The sequence below is a fragment of the Malus domestica genome, chromosome 13 (genome assembly GCF_042453785.1).
Source record: "Malus domestica chromosome 13, GDT2T_hap1".
In the NCBI taxonomy this organism is placed as follows: Eukaryota; Viridiplantae; Streptophyta; class Magnoliopsida; order Rosales; family Rosaceae; genus Malus; species Malus domestica.
Window position 1 is genome coordinate 4211427 of NC_091673.1, and position 11129 is coordinate 4222555.

Sequence of the window (11129 nt, forward strand, 5' to 3'; positions counted from 1 at the left end):
AACCCAATAAGAGTCATAAACTAATGAAGAAAAAATTTGAAAATTTTCAAACTACTAACCCTACAATATTGTCTCGCCCACACATCACACATCACATTTATCTCCACTGCCTGCACTGATACAAATGATTTGAAACCTAATGGCAAAAGCACGATAAATAATTGGAAAATGGATTAATATAAACAAAAACTCCCCAGAGCCAAGAGTTTCCCAACAATCATACATGAAAATAGAAGGAAAAGTGAATTTGGTTAATGGTGGACAACCACTGGAAAGAATGCAGAGATCATGGAGAATCTGAGATTGAAAGTTACCTACGATAAGAATCAGTTGATGTAGAGGAAGAGTCTTTGTCAATATATCTACCTGTCTGTTTCTCCCTTCCCATCGTTGTCTTCTTCTTGATTTCTGCACGACTACAAATAAACTACAAAAATTAATATGAAACTAAACTTACCCAATGAAATTTGAACACAATGAATTACTTCTCCATTATAGTTCATCTCCAAATCCTACTACTTTGAGAGGATTTAAAATACCCCGTTTTCTAAAAATTTGGAATCTCTAATAACTGAAGAATCACACTATGCAAAACCCAAGTCGTTTATTAGGACGAAGAATAGCAAAAGCCTCAGAATTTGAAATCTCATATTTCAATGTAATTTCTCTAATTGAAAACCCAACAATAATAATCCAATCGAAATTGATTGTAAAGACAAAAATCGAAGGAATTTAGGAAAAATCACCTGAAATCTTGTCTAAATCGAGTGTGGATGCCGAAGGAACTTCAAAAAAACACGAAGAAGAGGGGTCTATGCGGAAGACAAAAATGGGTTTGTTTCTTCCGATGTATGACGTGTTGTTCACTCTAGAACGTGTAGCAGATGGCGGTTCCATCTCCTCTAGTGTTTACAACCGTTGCGGTTCGATGTGGTGTTCGAGAATTATACTCTTTCGTGGAGGGTTTTTTTTTTTTTTTTTTTTTTCGGAAAGATAGGACACAATGCAGTATTTGTGGGAGGATTAATCCAAGGGTCAAAATGAATTTGAAGTGCAGGTATTTTCATCCCGGTGGTTGTCAATTGTTATAGTTAAGAAGGGTGTTTATATTATTAGCATCGGATAATTTTATATTTTATAATAACTTTTAAATTGTACGATATTACAATTTTGACCTTAATTTTATTGGATAGTTAACGTTGGTATAGTGTATGAATTGAGGACATTTTTAGCATTTTGAAAAGCTTCACCTATTTGGGCTTCTCACTTTTTATATATATATATATATATATATATATATATATATATATATATATATAGATATAGATTTTTTTTTCTGTGAGATGTTATACACTCTCGCTCTCCTAAAATGGAGGAGGAGTGGTGTTGGTTGGTTGGGTTAAATTCATTTTATCTCATTTTTTAAAATTCATTATATCTTATTTTGTTTTTTTTTTCTCTGAAAACTGATTTGGGTCGAATATGGTTGAATTTGTGTCTTCCACGTTTGTTCTTTTGAATTTTATCTCTTTTTTTTTTTTCTAATTTTTTTTCTTTTGGGTTAAATTCATTTTGCCTCCTGAGTGATCTGACCTCCCGGACCCTGCAACAAACTAAGGAATATGGAGAGGAGGTTTGGCGTGAAAAAGCTTTAAAAAATGGAAGAGAAGTTAGAGGACGTTTTGGGGGGGGGGGGGGGTGGGGGTGGGGGTGGTGGGGGGGGGGGGGGCGAGGAAACGAATGAGGGAGTTCTATAACCGTAAAACTCCGTTGTGGATAATTATCATCATTTTTTTGTTAATTTAAATAGTTAGTTTTAATTCTAAAGTAGAGATATATTTTTTTAACACAGATTTTTTTAGTTATGGTTTTTTTACTAATTTTGTCCTCATTTTCCTCATTTTCTAGATTTGGATTGTGAAGAAAAGAAAGGGGTTTTCTTGGTATTTTTTAATGTTTCACCAAACTGGGGCTCTCACTTTATATATATAGATGACAAGCATCCTTGGCAATAAAATACTCATTAGATGATGCCCCTTTTTACTTTAATTCTATGTGTGACTCCTCAGATGATCCTTCATCACTTTGTAGTAAGGACTGGATATGTAAATACTGTTGGATCCTCTTGAGGTTTTTCTTGATTTTGATTTCCAATTTGCGGAGAATGGTTTCCAATTTTCTGGGTTGTTGAATCCTTTGTGTATTTGTGTGTTTACTTACCACTATATTATGTGAAGCTGTAGCTCTTAATGTTTTAACTCACATGAGTTTTGGGAAAATAATGTTGTTTGCTGAATTTGGCAGGAAAAACTCGCTCTTGATTCAGAGCTTTTAAAAAAAATGAACTTTAACAAAAAGTTCTCGGTACTGTTTACTCTAACGAAAAATCATATTTGTACACTAAAAAGTCAATTATGGTACTATTCACTCTAACCTTTATTTTGTCCTTATAGTTAAAACTCAAAAGTTTTCAAATCATTTTCATTAGTTTTCCTTTTAAAAAATTGGTCATGGTAAGCGGTGCTCTACTCTCGAGGCGAAATTTTAGTAGAATTACTTGATATGGGATGCTCTTGCACCGGATAGAACCAACATGGATTTGAGTGATACCAAAATACAGGTAGTCTCGTGCTTTTGCAAGAATCATGTTGTTTGAACGACCAAATTCTTTTGCAACTCCAAGGACCCGCAAGGTTCTAGTTGACTTGATAACTGTGAACACTATAGCTGATCAATTTTGACCATTCAGTTATCTGTCTCATGATCTTTGCTGCATAAAACATTGAAAAGTAGTCCTAATGCTGAAATTTGTTTGTAGGTCCTGGCGGCTTATGGAATCCTTGCATACAACTCAGAAGCATCACATTCTGGAGCACGGGGTCTACACGAACACAACTGTCTTTTGGTTATGAAGGGAACCATGAAATGACTTTTCAAATATCCTGTGCTTTTGACGTTTTAATGTACATCGTATGTGTTGTGCGTTTTTTTAAATTTTGAGGTGGAAGCGCTAATTTATATCTTGTGATGATCGATCGCAGATGCTTCGATGTGCCTTGGTATCGTGAATATAATTTCTTACTCAACACTAAAGAAACACGAATGGAAACAACCCTTCCTCCTATATTCAGCATCAACTGTGGAACATTCCTCATGTTCTTGCATTATTGTATTATTAGGAAAATGGCAGCAGGTGTAGAGATCTTCTTGCTTTAGGAAACTTATGACCGCTTCCTATTTTGATGTAGATTCTCTCTTTAATAGGAAATTAGATCCTTCTAGGAAAGGGAAAATAAATTTCTCTCAAAGTCTATTTAAGTCCACCTTAAGTGGGTTATTAAATCAACTTTGAAGAGCAATTTATTCCACCCTACAAGAGAGAGAGCTTAGAGGATATTTGTTCCCCCTCCTCTAGCAATCTTCTACATCTTGCCAGTGCAAATAATCGTCTTTCGTTGCTTTCTTCGTTTTCTCTGTGCCGCACCGATGTAAGAAAAATTTAATTTTTCTTGTCTTCTTCTTAGATAGTGTTGTCACGGGGCAACCGTCGGGGTGGTGCGACACGTCGGTTGGCAGGAGCCAGGAGTCAGCTCGGCATGGGTCGAGGAGGTGTTGTGGCAGGGACCACGACTTTAGGCTGATCAGTTTGGCTAGAGCCAAGGGCAGCTTATGCGGCTGGGGTTGCGGATTATGGCGCTGGGACGCAGTGCTAGGTGAGCCACATGGCTCATGTCCTTTGGTCTCTTGGACCTTACTCGGGCCAGGCTAGTGACTGAAAGAAATGAGAAGGTCGTGGACCTCATGGGTTGCTGGAATGCTTGGCATGCAGGCCTATTACCTGCTAGAATGCTGGGTTGATCTCCTCTGCTGAGTACCGTGAATGGCATTGGCTGCTTAGTTCTCTTTGCCGGAAGTAAGGTGGACTACTCCTAAAGACGAGGTAAAGAGGATCAACGCGGATGCATTGGCTAGTCTGATTGCTGTAGTAGAGCTTACTATGAATGATGGTGGAAAGAAGAGATCTTCCCCGCCTGCTTAAGAGATGCTGGTTAAGAGAAAATTGAAGACTTTTCCACTGCTCGTGAGGGTCTGCCTGCTGCCGAGAGGTCTATGATTGGCATGACTTCTTCTGATGGGAAGAAAAATAAGGCTGCTAGATCTGAGCATGTGGCGCCTGCCATCGAGAATGGCTAGTACGATTGTTGATAGGGTTGTTCAGTGTAGAGGTCCTGTTATGCCCCCAATGTCGAAGTCTGTACCAAAACTTCCGTTGGGAGCTAAGTCTGGTTCACCTTTGGATAGGCTTGCTATTATGAAGAACGATAAGATAGACTTTGCTGCTAAAGTGGCGCTAAGGCCCACTCCTTCTGCTGCAAAGTCTGACTCGCCTGCTGGGAAAGAAGAGACTACTCGAGTGGGCAGCTGTGAGAAATCCACTAAGCCTGCTTCTGGGGAGGCTGCTGAGACCCATGTGTTTTTAAGACCAGATCTGCTTAAAGACATGGACGTTTGTGCCAAGTTTGTTGATGGTGTTAGAAAGGTTGTTTGCCCAAGTTCCTTTGCGAAGCATACGACCCAATATAGAATGACTGCTCTGCTTGCTATGATGCAGATGTAGCAAGGCTGCCAAGGAGGTGGCGAAGACTATAGCAGCTGAAGCTTATTCCTCGGCTAAGGAGATCAAGAGGTTGGATTCTGAGCTCGTTGCTTTGAAGGGGTCTAATATTTCTGCCCCCACTTCTCTGCAGCTTGAGACCGATCGCCAAAAGATCGTTGACTTGAAGACTAGGCTTGACGCGATCCAAGTTAAGTATGAAAGTGCAAAGAAGGAGATTGGATGTTACATACCTCAGATTCAAGATCTTGAGTTTGCAATTTCTGAGCTTCGTTTCGCTGCTTATGCAAAGGATGAAGAGTTGATTACTGCTTATAATCAAGTGATCCACTTCAAGAGAATCGTCAATAGGCTTGAACCCCAAATGTTGGAACTTCAAGGTGTACTGAAGATCAACGAAAGTTTAAAGAAGGAAGTGGATGAGCTGCAACGTGTCCGTATTGGTATGCTTAAGGAGAATGAACAGCTGAAGGGTGAGAAGGATGGGCTCAAGGTTTCGAGACCTTATTTATTTCTTCGGAAGACTTGCTTGCTTTTACTGAAGATCAACGAAAGTTTAAAGAAGGAAGTGGATGAGCTGCAGCGCGTCCGTATTGGTCTGTTTGAGGAGAATGAACAGCTGAAGGGTGAGAAGGATGGGCTCAAGGTTTCAAGACCTTATCTATTTCTTCGGAAGACTTGCTTGCTTTTACTTTTGAGGCTTCCATTGGTGAAGTAGTTGGAGAAGTTGGTGCCCAGGCTGGGGCAGCCGGGGGTGATGTCGCTGCTAAGAGCTTCGCGGCTGCTGAAAGTGTGGCGACCGAATAGTCGTGGGATGTCCAGGCTGCTGAAAGTGTGGCGATCGAATAGTCCTTTAGGTAGCCTTTAGGATTTTCTTTGTTTTTCCTTGTAGCTCTTGTTTTGCTTGAACTCTTTCGGCCTTTGCTAATTGTTTATAAACATGTTTCCTTCGCTTTTCTTCATCTTCACTTCTTTTGTTCATGCCCTAACCTTTAAACATTATAGTCCAGTGGCAGGCGTGCTACTTTTTTATAAGCAGACAGACCTGCGTAGCCTATGCAGCCGTAGGTGTTTGTATAGAGCTTTGCAAAGTTGTTAGCCATAGGGTTGGCAGCCGGATGCCTTACTTACAGAAGCAGACAAGTCCGCGTAACCACTAGGCTGTTAAACTTGGCTTTCTCCAATTCTGTAGGTTGCGTAGCAAGTATCACAACACTTTAGGACTTAGTGTAGGTTGTTCCGTGCTTGGCAGAGGTGAAGTTTATCGACTACGTAACATGTCGGCAGTGGATAAAGCTTCGTATATGTGCGCTAGCTTCTTTAACCCTTCACAAGAATGTGCGGCTATATAAGTCTAGCGCGACTTTACTGCTCGAAGGGTAAGCCGTAAGCAGTCTTCCAGAAACTTTAGGCTACCTTAGTGCACTCGGTAGCAGCTTTAGGGTTCCAAGACAGCCGTCCATCAGATGTACTGCGTAATGTGCCCCCTCCGTCTCTAGGGCCCGGTTCCCCGCGGATTAGGCCAAGAGACCCAAAATCCTTCAGTTAGCTAAGCCTTGAAAAAGACCATTGTGACTACTTCTAGGAATCCATGTGCAAACCATTGTGCATCTAGTTATACTAGGGCAGCCAGGCTCATCCACGTCTAGATATTCAGAGTGTAGAGTTTATCCTCCCGTCTTGGAGAGCTGATCCATGTGGGTGTCGAGGAATTGGTTTACTCTCTCGCACTGGAGATCAATTAGTTTACCCTCTCGCACTGGAGAGCATGGTTGGTCATTCGAAGGGCGCAATTCCAGCGATGAATCCCTAAGAAGGGCGCGATATTCTTTTGAAGTGTAGGAGTGATCAGTTGTTATAAGCATATAGCTGAGCCAAGTTGTGATTACTTCTGAATTCCACATTGAAAAACGAGTCAAACAAATGAAAACTTAGCTGTAAGGTATAAACTGCATAACAACTGGATAATCCTCAGCTTATGAGGTAGTGCCCGTCGAGCTGCTTAAGTCTTCGGGCTTTGATGTAGCGGGAGGTCACACATGGTACTTCCTCATATTGTAGGTGTTCCACTGTTTTTCGATATTTTTGTTGTTTCATGGTGGCGAGGGTGTAATTACTTTTGCTGTCTACTCTGTTGATCTTGTACGGACCTTACCATATAGGATTCATCTTTTTGGAACCTTCTCTGCGGGCAATGATCAAGGCTTTTCTTAAGACTAGATCCCCGGGCTAGAATTGCCAGATCTTGGCCCTTTTGTTGTAGCTGGTGAAGAGCTGCTGCTGGTAGGCTACGATGCAGGTGATGGTCTACTTGTGCTTCTCCTCTGCCAGATCTAAGCTTGTGGCCATCTCCTTATTGTTCTGCTCAATGCCTGGTAGTAGAGAGGCGATACTTGGCTTGATGACATTAGGATGAATGATTACTTCTTAGCCAAATGTCAAAGAGAAAGAAGTTTCACTGGTTGCTCGTCTTTTGGTGGTGCAATATGCCCATAAACATCCAGGAAGTTCGTCTGGCCATTTTCCCTTCTTGTTGGTGAGGGATTTCTTGAGGCAGTCGAAGATCGTTTTGTTGGATGTTTCGGCTTGCTCATTACCTTGAGGATTGTTTGATGCCATACTTTTGGAAGAACTTTGCCAAATCTCTGCCCATGAATTGCAGGTCATTGTGGGAGACGATGGACTGAGGGATGCCAAATCGACAAATGATGTTCCTCCATATGAAGCACTCTATGTTAGTTTGAATCGTGATCATCATGGGCTCTGCTTCTACCTATTTGGTGAAATAGTTAGTTGCCACGATCATCATGCCTCTGCCCCCAGTAACAGGCAGCATAGGTCCTACCAGGTCGATTGCCCACTGCATGAACAGCCAAGGACTTGTCTGTGGGTGTAGCTCGCTGGCGGGCAGTGCTGGTATCAGCTTGTAGCGTTGGTAGCGGTTGCACTTTTGTACTAACTCTTTAGCATCTTGGTGCATGATATGCCAATAGTAGCATGTGGTAAGAGTAGCATGTGCTAAGGATCGACCTCCGGAGTGGTTTCCACAAACGACTTCGTGGATTGAGCTTAGAACTTTCAAGTCGTCAGGAGGCGTTAGGCAGCGGAGATGTGGTCTAGGGCCATGTTACATGTAGCAATAGATGTTCAACTTCTGGTATTGGGCCACTTTAGAGGTGAATAATGGAGCAAGGGTTGGCTAGGGCCGTGTGACACGCAGCAGGAGGTAATGCTTAACTGCCGGTACATGTTGCTCTTATGTAGAATCTTCTGGGGCGACGAGGACAAAACTTGCTTCTGAGTGTTCCTTCCAGTGTTCGTCTACCTTTGGAGTGTCTTTTGGGCCGAGTTGTTGCGTTCGTCAGAAAACTTTACATCCGCCAAGGTCTACTCCTTTATTGTCGCGCGTCTAGATTTGTCAGAATAGTGCGTCATGATGATGACTGAGTGCGTTTAAAGGTAAAACTTGAGCTTTTAGGTTACAACAATTATTCCCAAAGTTAACTTTTGAATTTCTAATAACATCAATGAGAGCTTTTGAACTATAAAATACAGGTAGTCGGGCCCTCAGCTCTTCTCGCATGATGATAGAGCTTATTGCTGCTCTAGATACCGTCAAACATGTGAATAAGTCCTCCGCTGCTTTTGGTTTGGATAGTAGGAAGGTGACGTCGGGTACTTCTTCAAGTTTTTGAATGTGCATTGGCGAGCCTCGTCCCAAAGTGCATGCTTATCTGCCAAAGGGAAAGAGTCTGCCAGAGTTAGATCTTCTTTCATGATCAATTTTCTGAATAGCAGGTGGTATGCTGGAAGTCATTTTTGGAAGACTGCTATAGCTATCGAGTCGTTGCATCCAACTATCATTGCCTTCTCTGCTTTGAACCTCATCACATAATCGCGAAGGGACTCCTTTGGGTTCTTCTTGACGTCGAACAAATGGTCGGACTTCTTTTTGATCGAGTGATATGATGAATATTCTTTGGTGAAAACCAAAGAAAGTTCGTCGAAATTCCGGATGGATTGTGGCGGCAGGGTGTAGAACCAATCTTACGCCTTGCCTTGTAGAGTGGTGGTGAATATCTTGCACATAAGATCATCGTTGTTTTGATAGAGGATCATTGCGCTTCGGTAGTGCTTTAAGTGTCTCTTCGGGTCTTTATCCCATTTGAAAGATGTGAAATGTGGCATGCTGAACTCCCGTTGAGGCTCTGCCTGTTCGATCTCATCTGTGAAGGGTGACCTGCTTATGTTGGTCATATTCTGTCGTAGTGCCTTATCGGTGACCTTATTGCATTGGAAATTACGCAACTGCTTGGTCAAGAGTCTCTCTACTTCTTTCTGAATTTGTCTTTGTTGAGGTAGCAGAACTCTCGGCTGCCCCCAACCGTGACTTGCTAGTCTAGGCTGCTCTTCCATGTGTTTGGCTTGTCTATGCCGCGGATGCGGTGCATGTAGCGTGTTCCTAGCAGGCGAGCGAGTTCTTCGCAGGCTGCCGGTTGAACTTGAGCCGTATTGAGTGACTATTTCTCTCTGTCCGTTGTGCTGCCTACTCCGATGTGAGGTGGATGATGCTCCTTGCGGGCTTAGCCACGAATGAACACTTTGCCTGGAAGGCTACTCATGTTGACTATCTGAATATGACCCCAACCGTGAATGTATGCTCGTCTGTGGGCCTAGTCGAGAGTGCACGCTCCTCCGCGCTCTAAGACAAGAGTATACGCTATCTCGGGGGCCCAATCGGGAGTGTACACTGCCTGAACACTCATTTCGTGGCTGGTCGAGTGGCTGCTTACCGGGACGCTGCTGGAGAGGTTCTTTGTTTGCCCTTGTCTTACTTCGGGACACTTCATCTAGGGCACATTGCATCTCGGTGCGCTGCAAGAGCTGGTTCACCAAGGTCGTTTGCTGTGCGAGGACGCTCGTCAACTCTATGACTTATCGAGACAAGTGTTGTTCTCCATTTGGGTTGGAAGAGCTTGAAATGAATGTTTCTCCTTAAGTAGTGGAAGTGTGGTAGACTCCGGGCGCGAGATTTGAGTTGGGAAATGTCAAATCTGTGAAAAAATATGGGGAGAATACCCCCGGCTCGATGGTAAGTCCGGATAGTTGAGATAGTATTGGGCCGACTTAGGCTACTTGGAAAGCCACGGGAGCAAGCTGGGCCGCGAGAGTGGGCTGCTCAGCGGGAGCAGGCTAGGCCACGAGAGTGGGCTGCTCGTCGGGAGCAGGTTGCTCAGCGCGTGATGCATGCGAATACGAGGCTTGGGCTCGGACCCATGCAAGCTTGGATGGCACGGCTTGGGCCATGGTGGAACCTTGTAGTGGTGATACCACTCCACCTATGACCACATTTAGCCTCGTGTATTGTCGTGGTCCCATTTCTTGAGTATTAGAATTTTCACTTGTGGAATTTTCTAAATTTCTAGCCATTATATTTTTCTTATACATTTTATCAAAGAACCTTTGCAAATAAAAAATTCTAATAATAAGAACGTATGAAAAATATTCAAATTGACTAGAAAATTGAGAAAAACCTTTTTATGCGAGAGTCTTCTACGAGTATGGATCTTAACTCTCAATGAAAGCACCAATTTGTGGATGCAAATTTCCGCCGCTTTCTTCTTGGACAAAATTGCACCTACAAAATAATTAACACCTTAGGTCAAGGCCAAGAGCCTCACGCGCCCACGATGAATGGAGGGGGCTTTGGCCGAAGAACCTCCGATGCCAAAGTTAGAATTTAGAGAAAAAGTGTTTAGAGAATTTTTTGGAATTTTGCAAGAGTATCAACTTAGGTCTTTTTAGAGAAAGTGGGGTCTAATTTATAGAGAATGACCAATCCCCTTTTTAGAAGATGTGGCCGGCCCTTTGGGGCTCCTTTTGGTGTGTCATGGGTGATGGATTATGTAATGGGGGATTAATTGGCATAATGGGTCATTTAATTGGTGATTTAATGGATTAATAGGAAATAAATCCATTAATTCACCAATTAATCTAATTTAAATGGAATGTTTGGAATGGTTACCTTGTGAAGTATATGGATGAAATAACTTTTATTTGTTACCTTCTTTGGGCATTTTTGACTTGGTTAACAGATGATTGCCCGCTGCTCGTGCGTAGGAATCCCGGTATGCCTCAAGGGTATTTTTGTCCGCTTTTATCCAAAAATTCACGTGTCGCCTTGTGAATATTTTCTGCTCCACATCATGCATTCAAATTTCAAAGAGCAAACAAAATTAATAATAATAAAATTAAGTGAAAGCTCACAGACCTTGAGATTGAATCTATCCTTTTGGATCTCTTGTTATAAATAATGTGTCAACATAGTGAATACAATCTTTTCACTTGCACTCTCTGCATATCCTCGATAACTAAAAAGCAGCAGAAATACAACATACTACTGAGGATTAAACCTAAACCCAACTAAGGGGATCAGGTAATCTACTCAAGTATACCAACTCAGGGTCCTTGGGCCACTTCAACTTTGCAAATAGATGACCTTCTGTCCTTGCAT

The 11129-nt window shown here is 42.3% G+C and overlaps 1 long non-coding RNA gene across 1 annotated transcript; it reads right to left on the reverse strand.

Annotated features, from left to right (window-relative positions):
- Positions 1–58: 58 nt before the first annotated feature.
- On the reverse strand, positions 59–896 carry LOC139190460 (uncharacterized). The gene is made up of 3 exons (XR_011574691.1): positions 747–896; positions 315–416; positions 59–136 (listed from the first exon to the last, which is right to left on the reverse strand). It is a non-coding gene; the product is annotated as an uncharacterized lncRNA (long non-coding RNA).
- Between the last annotated feature and the right edge of the window lie 10233 nt (positions 897–11129).